The 9,193-nt window shown below is 63.3% G+C and overlaps 1 long non-coding RNA gene across 1 annotated transcript; it reads left to right on the forward strand.

Annotated features, from left to right (window-relative positions):
• The first annotated feature begins 2,000 nt into the window (after nt 1–2,000).
• Nucleotides 2,001–8,485, forward strand: LOC125690333 (uncharacterized). The gene is made up of 4 exons (XR_007375628.1): nt 2,001–3,860; nt 4,038–5,610; nt 5,788–7,360; nt 7,538–8,485. It is a non-coding gene; the product is annotated as an uncharacterized LOC125690333 (long non-coding RNA).
• The last annotated feature ends 708 nt before the right edge of the window (nt 8,486–9,193 follow it).

Raw genomic sequence — 9,193 nt, forward strand, 5'->3', positions numbered from 1 at the left:
TTGGGCAAACACTGCAGCACAAAGCCATGAGGTGAGCATTTCCAACCACGGTGTGTGAGTGAGTTATAAAATACAAGCAGCTCTACAAAACAGGAGCATCCTGAGTTGACAAATAAATGATACTCTTCATACACTAGCTGCCAGCTTGTTTCACCCTTTTCCCTTAGTAATGGCATTTCTTTTCCCTTAGCAATGGCATTTTGGAGGGATTTTTGCAGTAGGGGCAGAGACAGGAGGTGTCACTGGGAAGAATTCCTGAAAAGATATGAATACATTTTTAAATTATGTTTGTGGGCATCTATAACTCAGGAAGGAATACCTCATCTGTGTATCACTGTTCAAAGAAACCCTGAAATGAAAGCACGGAGTTCCCCACAGCCAGCTCTGCCAGGCTCTGGGGCTGTGAGCTGAGATCACCTGAGCCGCGGCTCTGCCCTGAGGGGATGGATGGCAGCATCTGTGAGCGGGGCCGTGACCGACAGGTGACCCCGGCCGTGACCTCCAGATGACCCCGGCCCGGCCTGCGTGAGGAAGAAAGGGCGGGAACATCGAGGGGGTTGGAGAGAGAACGGCGGGAAGAAAAGCGCGGGAAGCGACAGCGGCGCCCAGCGCTCCTATTGGCTGGCGGGCTGAAGGGACAGCTATAAAAGGTGCGCGCGCGGGAAAGTGAGTGAGACGTTCTCCACAGCGTTGTGAAGAGCACTGAGGTGCTGTGAAGGAAAGACGCCGGCGGTAGCAGCGACAGCGGCAGCAAGCGGTCTCCAGAGCCGAGGTGCGGCGGGGCCGGGGCGCGGCGGATCCGAGGCAAGGCGGATCCGAGGCACGGCGTAGCGGGGCCGGCGCGGGGGTGCGGCGAGGCTGGGACCGGGTCGAGGTGGGTTGGGCGGGGCGGGGCACGGGACTCTGCTGCTGCCGCTGCGCGCGGGCCCCGGCGGATGGCAGCCGAAGTCGCAGGCCCCGATGGCGGGCGGGCCGAACCGGGGCTGGAGCTGCTAGTTGCGCTCCGGTGGCGGGAGGAAGGAGCCGGGGCTGGAGTCGCCTACTGGGCTCCGATGGCGGGCGGGCCGAACCGGGGCTGGAGCTGCTAGTTGCGCTCCGGTGGCGGGAGGAAGGAGCCGGGGCTGGAGTCGCCTACTGGGCTCCGATGGCGACCGGGCCGAACCGGGGCTGGAGCTGCTAGTTGCGCTCCGGTGGCGGGAGGAAGGAGCCGGGGCTGGAGTCGCCTACTGGGCTCCGATGGCGACCGGGCCGAACCGGGGCTGGAGCTGCTAGTTGCGCTCCGTTGGCGGGAGGAAGGAGCCGGGGCTGGAGTCGCCTACTGGGCTCCGATGGCGGGCGGGCGGTGCCGGGATCTCCGAGCGGGCTCCGAGAGCAGCGAGCTCTGAGCACGCTACCAGAGGAGGCGAGGAGGCGCGACAAGCGGGGCGAGCTGCCACGTGCAAGAAGACGCTCCGAGGCAACAGCGAGCAGCAATAATAAAGCAATAGTAACTGCTATCGCAGTGCTGAAACAAGCGGTTTTTTTTCTCTTGTCACGAACGAGGTGGTGGGAATGGGGGAAGACGCGAGAGTTGCACTGCTGATGAAAAGGGGGGAGACATAAAGTATCGTTATGCTGTTTAAAAATGGAAGTGTGTTAAAGAAGCTCTATAAGAGGAACAGGTGGATGCTCAGAAAAATAAAGGCTTCAATGTGAAATATTGTATTCTTCTAAAAGACAATCCATGGCAATAGATGTTACAAGTTGGAAATGTCCCTTGTAACTTGACGGCACATAATTGCTACGAACAGAGAATGAGAAATGAAATGAATTTATCGGAGCTAGAATCAGAAATGTTGCAGGTGAGGGGAGTAACACGAGGCAAAAAAACCTGCCTAATGGGTGGGCCACGCTAACAATACAGAAGTGCAAGATGGTACAGTGGTTAACTTTACAGAGAACAATTACTATAATGAAAACTGTCATTTTTGCAAGAAGCAGTGTGGGGAGGCAGAAGGCAGGAGCGAGCAAGAAGAGGATGCCGAAGCGTGCCGACGCGGGGGGGAAGGAGAGAGGCAGGCTGGGCAAAGCAGGTGTCCCGTTAGCGGGGCCGCAGTCCCATGAGAGTTTGAGCGTTGCCGGTGCCTTGGCCGGCTTTGTGCTGGGCGACCTCCCTGTAAGCAGGGCTTGGGTCTTTGCTTTTGCTGTAGTTGGGCTTTTGCCTGTCTGCTCCTTCGGCTGCCTGGGGAGCGTGGCCCCCTGTAACGGAGGGCGAGAGCCACCTCTCCGCACCTGAGTGGGAAACGGAGCTCGCCGGACCCCGAGGCCGCCCTGTAAGCAGGGTAGTGCCGTTTGCCCGTCCCTCTTCCTCCTCCGGCCCCTCGGCATTGTTGCCTGGTGGTGGCCCGTAAATGCGACGGCCCCGTACTCGGGGTGCGCGTCACGGCATCTGGCCTTTGGCTTTAGCTGGGAAGCCCCTTGGCACGTTGAGGTCTGCGGCCTCCGTGCAGGCTAGGGACAGGTTGCAGGCTCTTGTCTGTTGCCCGCGGTTGTGGGTTTATTCCCAGGGTTTGGCTGTGCTGCGTTGTCCTTCCCTTCTGGAAAGTCGCATCTGTGTGCGTGTGTTCCCCTTCCTTTCCATGTTTGTGTCTGTGGTGTGATGGATTGACTGAGCTTTCCCTTTAGGCTCCCCCAAAAATGGCTGCAGCCTAGCTTCGACTTCCCAGGGGGGAATGGAGGACTTTGGTGCATGCCACAAAAGGGGTGTTCCCTCTCAGTGCCGCGAGCGCAGCGAGTGTCCTGTCTTCCTCTAAATTACTTAGCATAGACCAGAGCCACGTGGTAGTTCTGTGGCTGAGGCCGCCCTGTAGCCAGGGCTTGGGCCAGTCCTTTAGTGGGTGCCTGCTCTGCTGGCGCTGTGACAGCCCCGTAGTCGGGGCGTGTGTCCTAAGCTGCAGAGCCCTCTGTCCCCTGAGCGGCCCGCCCTGCCTGTAATCAGGTGTGGGGAGGCTGCAGCATTGCAGCCGGCTGCTCTAGCCATCCAGCTGGTGGGATTGACCCCTCCCTGTCCCGTCAGAGGGTGCAGGTTGAGGTGCTGTTTTTGTGTGTGGGGTGACCTCCCCGCTGGGTGGGTCGAGGTTGCTCCGCGGGTTCCCAAAGACGAGAGCTTGTTGATGTTGTGCTGCTGCCGGGCGGGCCAGCCTGTAGGTCAGGCGTTGGCGGGAGCCTCGTGCTCCGCGGGGCTTGTTGGTGAGGGTGGGGTGTGGGGGTACCGTCCTGTAGGCAGGGCTGTGCGTGCCCCCGGTGTGTGCTTGGTGAGCTGCGTTGAGAGAGACCCCCTGTAGTCAGGCGGGCATGTGGCCCTGGCCTTTCAGAGGCACGGGGCCGCGAGATGCGGGGTTGGGCTTGCGCCCTCCCTGGAATCAGGGCTGGGAGCCCGAGCGCGGCATTTGGCCGTGTTGCCCCGCTGCCTGGCAGCTGAGAGTCGCTCCCGCCGCTGGGGGGGAAACCGAGCTCTGTGGCTCCAGGGGTGTTGTCCACCCGCCTGTAATCAGGGTCTGGGTGCGCGAGCGCTTGTGCTCAGCTGGCAGCCTGTGTGGGGTGACCGCCCCGTTAGCGGGGTGCGGGTCGAGGTGCCCCCTGAGTGGGAGAGAAGGAGCCTCCCGCGGCCGGTAGGGATGGGGGCTGCCCTGTAAGGCGGGGAGCGCCAGTGCCTCGCAATCCCAGGCCCTTTGGAATGGATGCAGTGGCGGGGGTCCCCTGTAATCAGGGAAGATGACTCTTTGGCCGCTGCTTGTTGTGTGCCCAGCTCCATTTGCCCAGTCTGCCCGCCTCTGCGATCCCCCGCAGCACCGGCTGGAAGCGCGCCGTGCGCCAGTGAGGTGAGAAAAGCTGCTCGCAGTAGTTTTTGCTGGGATGAAGTGGGGAGGGGGGATGCTAGGCCTTGGTTGGCTGGGTGGGGGCGTGCCGGGTTCTTTTGTGCTGTTGGGTTTCCCTTTCCCTTGCGGTGGGGGGCTTGTTGCTGTGCAGGTCTAATGGTGTCCTCGCTGATGTTTCAGGAGCTGCTGCAGGAGGAGGAGGAGGAAGAAGGTGAAGCGGCGTGGGAACACAGGAGGCAGGAGCGAGCAAGAAGAGGATGCCGAAGCGTGCCGACGCGGGGGGGAAGGAGAGAGGCAGGCTGGGCAAAGCAGGTGTCCCGTTAGCGGGGCCGCAGTCCCATGAGAGTTTGAGCGTTGCCGGTGCCTTGGCCGGCTTTGTGCTGGGCGACCTCCCTGTAAGCAGGGCTCGGGTCTTTGCTTTTGCTGTAGTTGGGCTTTTGCCTGTCTGCTCCTTCGGCTGCCTGGGGAGCGTGGCCCCCTGTAACGGAGGGCGAGAGCCACCTCTCCGCACCTGAGTGGGAAACGGAGCTTGCCGGACCCCGAGGCCGCCCTGTAAGCAGGGTAGTGCCGTTTGCCCGTCCCTCTTCCTCCTGCGGCCCCTCGGCATTGTTGCCTGGTGGTGGCCCGTAAATGCGACGGCCCCGTACTCGGGGTGCGCGTCACGGCATCTGGCCTTTGGCTTTAGCTGGGAAGCCCCTTGGCACGTTGAGGTCTGCGGCCTCTGTGCAGGCTAGAGAGAGTTCCCAGGCTCTTGGCTGTCCTTTAGTGGGCGCCTGCTCCGCTGGCGGTGTGACAGCCCCGTAGTCGGGGCGTGTGTGCCAAGCTGCGGAGGCCTCTGTCCCGCGAGCGGCCCGCCCTGCCTGTAATCAGGTGTGGGGAGGCTGCAGCATTGCAGCCGGCTGCTCTAGCCATCCAGCTGGTGGGATTGACCCCTCCCTGTCCCGTCAGAGGGTGCAGGTTGAGGTGCTGTTTTTGTGTGTGGGGTGACCTCCCCGCTGGGTGGGTCGAGGTTGCTCCGCGGGTTCCCAAAGACGAGAGCTTGTTGATGTTGTGCTGCTGCCGGGCGGGCCAGCCTGTAGGTCAGGCGTTGGCGGGAGCCTCGTGCTCCGCGGGGCTTGTTGGTGAGGGTGGGGTGTGGGGGTACCGTCCTGTAGGCAGGGCTGTGCGTGCCCCCGGTGTGTGCTTGGTGAGCTGCGTTGAGAGAGACCCCCTGTAGTCAGGCGGGCATGTGGCCCTGGCCTTTCAGAGGCACGGGGCCGCGAGATGCGGGGTTGGGCTTGCGCCCTCCCTGGAATCAGGGCTGGGAGCCCGAGCGCGGCATTTGGCCGTGTTGCCCCGCTGCCTGGCAGCTGAGAGTCGCTCCCGCCGCTGGGGGGGAAACCGAGCTCTGTGGCTCCAGGGGTGTTGTCCACCCGCCTGTAATCAGGGTCTGGGTGCGCGAGCGCTTGTGCTCAGCTGGCAGCCTGTGTGGGGTGACCGCCCCGTTAGCGGGGTGCGGGTCGAGGTGCCCCCTGAGTGGGAGAGAAGGAGCCTCCCGCGGCCGGTAGGGATGGGGGCTGCCCTGTAAGGCGGGGAGCGCCAGTGCCTCGCAATCCCAGGCCCTTTGGAATGGATGCAGTGGCGGGGGTCCCCTGTAATCAGGGAAGATGACTCTTTGGCCGCTGCTTGTTGTGTGCCCAGCTCCATTTGCCCAGTCTGCCCGCCTCTGCGATCCCCCGCAGCACCGGCTGGAAGCGCGCCGTGCGCCAGTGAGGTGAGAAAAGCTGCTCGCAGTAGTTTTTGCTGGGATGAAGTGGGGAGGGGGGATGCTAGGCCTTGGTTGGCTGGGTGGGGGCGTGCCGGGTTCTTTTGTGCTGTTGGGTTTCCCTTTCCCTTGCGGTGGGGGGCTTGTTGCTGTGCAGGTCTAATGGTGTCCTCGCTGATGTTTCAGGAGCTGCTGCAGGAGGAGGAGGAGGAAGAAGGTGAAGCGGCGTGGGAACACAGGAGGCAGGAGCGAGCAAGAAGAGGATGCCGAAGCGTGCCGACGCGGGGGGGAAGGAGAGAGGCAGGCTGGGCAAAGCAGGTGTCCCGTTAGCGGGGCCGCAGTCCCATGAGAGTTTGAGCGTTGCCGGTGCCTTGGCCGGCTTTGTGCTGGGCGACCTCCCTGTAAGCAGGGCTCGGGTCTTTGCTTTTGCTGTAGTTGGGCTTTTGCCTGTCTGCTCCTTCGGCTGCCTGGGGAGCGTGGCCCCCTGTAACGGAGGGCGAGAGCCACCTCTCCGCACCTGAGTGGGAAACGGAGCTCGCCGGACCCCGAGGCCGCCCTGTAAGCAGGGTAGTGCCGTTTGCCCGTCCCTCTTCCTCCTGCGGCCCCTCGGCATTGTTGCCTGGTGGTGGCCCGTAAATGCGACGGCCCCGTACTCGGGGTGCGCGTCACGGCATCTGGCCTTTGGCTTTAGCTGGGAAGCCCCTTGGCACGTTGAGGTCTGCGGCCTCTGTGCAGGCTAGAGAGAGTTCCCAGGCTCTTGGCTGTCCTTTAGTGGGCGCCTGCTCCGCTGGCGGTGTGACAGCCCCGTAGTCGGGGCGTGTGTGCCAAGCTGCGGAGGCCTCTGTCCCGCGAGCGGCCCGCCCTGCCTGTAATCAGGTGTGGGGAGGCTGCAGCATTGCAGCCGGCTGCTCTAGCCATCCAGCTGGTGGGATTGACCCCTCCCTGTCCCGTCAGAGGGTGCAGGTTGAGGTGCTGTTTTTGTGTGTGGGGTGACCTCCCCGCTGGGTGGGTCGAGGTTGCTCCCCGGGTTCCCAAAGACGAGAGCTTGTTGATGTTGTGCTGCTGCCGGGCGGGCCAGCCTGTAGGTCAGGCGTTGGCGGGAGCCTCGTGCTCCGCGGGGCTTGTTGGTGAGGGTGGGGTGTGGGGGTACGGTCCTGTAGGCAGGGCTGTGCGTGCCCCCGGTGTGTGCTTGGTGAGCTGCGTTGAGAGAGACCCCCTGTAGTCAGGCGGGCATGTGGCCCTGGCCTTTCAGAGGCACGGGGCCGCGAGATGCGGGGTTGGGCTTGCGCCCTCCCTGGAATCAGGGCTGGGAGCCCGAGCGCGGCATTTGGCCGTGTTGCCCCGCTGCCTGGCAGCTGAGAGTCGCTCCCGCCGCTGGGGGGGAAACCGAGCTCTGTGGCTCCAGGGGTGTTGTCCACCCGCCTGTAATCAGGGTCTGGGTGCGCGAGCGCTTGTGCTCAGCTGGCAGCCTGTGTGGGGTGACCGCCCCGTTAGCGGGGTGCGGGTCGAGGTGCCCCCTGAGTGGGAGAGAAGGAGCCTCCCGCGGCCGGTAGGGATGGGGGCTGCCCTGTAAGGCGGGGAGCGCCAGTGCCTCGCAATCCCAGGCCCTTTGGAATGGATGCAGTGGCGGGGGTCCCCTGTAATCAGGGAAGATGACTCTTTGGCCGCTGCTTGTTGTGTGCCCAGCTCCATTTGCCCAGTCTGCCCGCCTCTGCGATCCCCCGCAGCACCGGCGGGAAGCGCGCCGTGCGCCAGTGAGGTGAGAAAAGCTGCTCGCAGTAGTTTTTGCTGGGATGAAGTGGGGAGGGGGGATGCTAGGCCTTGGTTGGCTGGGTGGGGGCGTGCCGGGTTCTTTTGTGCTGTTGGGTTTCCCTTTCCCTTGCGGTGGGGGGCTTGTTGCTGTGCAGGTCTAATGGTGTCCTCGCTGATGTTTCAGGAGCTGCTGCAGGAGGAGGAGGAGGAAGAAGGTGAAGCGGCGTGGGAACACAGGAGGCAGGAGCGAGCAAGAAGAGGATGCCGAAGCGTGCCGACGCGGGGGGGAAGGAGAGAGGCAGGCTGGGCAAAGCAGGTGTCCCGTTAGCGGGGCCGCAGTCCCATGAGAGTTTGAGCGTTGCCGGTGCCTTGGCCGGCTTTGTGCTGGGCGACCTCCCTGTAAGCAGGGCTCGGGTCTTTGCTTTTGCTGTAGTTGGGCTTTTGCCTGTCTGCTCCTTCGGCTGCCTGGGGAGCGTGGCCCCCTGTAACGGAGGGCGAGAGCCACCTCTCCGCACCTGAGTGGGAAACGGAGCTTGCCGGACCCCGAGGCCGCCCTGTAAGCAGGGTAGTGCCGTTTGCCTGTCCCTCTTCCTCCTCCGGCCCCTCGGCATTGTTGCCTGGTGGTGGCCCGTAAATGCGACGGCCCCGTACTCGGGGTGCGCGTCACGGCATCTGGCCTTTGGCTTTAGCTGGGAAGCCCCTTGGCACGTTGAGGTCTGCGGCCTCCGTGCAGGCTAGGGACAGGTTGCAGGCTCTTGTCTGTTGCCCGCGGTTGTGGGTTTATTCCCAGGGTTTGGCTGTGCTGCGTTGTCCTTCCCTTCTGGAAAGTCGCATCTGTGTGCGTGTGTTCCCCTTCCTTTCCATGTTTGTGTCTGTGGTGTGATGGATTGACTGAGCTTTCCCTTTAGGCTCCCCCAAAAATGGCTGCAGCCTAGCTTCGACTTCCCAGGGGGGAATGGAGGACTTTGGTGCATGCCACAAAAGGGGTGTTCCCTCTCAGTGCCGCGAGCGCAGCGAGTGTCCTGTCTTCCTCTAAATTACTTAGCATAGACCAGAGCCACGTGGTAGTTCTGTGGCTGAGGCCGCCCTGTAGCCAGGGCTTGGGCCAGTCCTTTAGTGGGTGCCTGCTCTGCTGGCGCTGTGACAGCCCCGTAGTCGGGGCATGTGTCCTAAGCTGCAGAGCCCTCTGTCCCGCGAGCGGCCCGCCCTGCCTGTAATCAGGTGTGGGGAGGCTGCAGCATTGCAGCCGGCTGCTCTAGCCATCCAGCTGGTGGGATTGACCCCTCCCTGTCCCGTCAGAGGGTGCAGGTTGAGGTGCTGTTTTTGTGTGTGGGGTGACCTCCCCGCTGGGTGGGTCGAGGTTGCTCCGCGGGTTCCCAAAGACGAGAGCTTGTTGATGTTGTGCTGCTGCCGGGCGGGCCAGCCTGTAGGTCAGGCGTTGGCGGGAGCCTCGTGCTCCGCGGGGCTTGTTGGTGAGGGTGGGGTGTGGGGGTACCGTCCTGTAGGCAGGGCTGTGCGTGCCCCCGGTGTGTGCTTGGTGAGCTGCGTTGAGAGAGACCCCCTGTAGTCAGGCGGGCATGTGGCCCTGGCCTTTCAGAGGCACGGGGCCGCGAGATGCGGGGTTGGGCTTGCGCCCTCCCTGGAATCAGGGCTGGGAGCCCGAGCGCGGCATTTGGCCGTGTTGCCCCGCTGCCTGGCAGCTGAGAGTCGCTCCCGCCGCTGGGGGGGAAACTGAGCTCTGTGGCTCCAGGGGTGTTGTCCACCCGCCTGTAATCAGGGTCTGGGTGCGCGAGCGCTTGTGCTCAGCTGGCAGCCTGTGTGGGGTGACCGCCCCGTTAGC

This window comes from Lagopus muta, chromosome 3 (assembly GCF_023343835.1).
Source record: "Lagopus muta isolate bLagMut1 chromosome 3, bLagMut1 primary, whole genome shotgun sequence".
Taxonomy (NCBI): Eukaryota; Metazoa; Chordata; class Aves; order Galliformes; family Phasianidae; genus Lagopus; species Lagopus muta.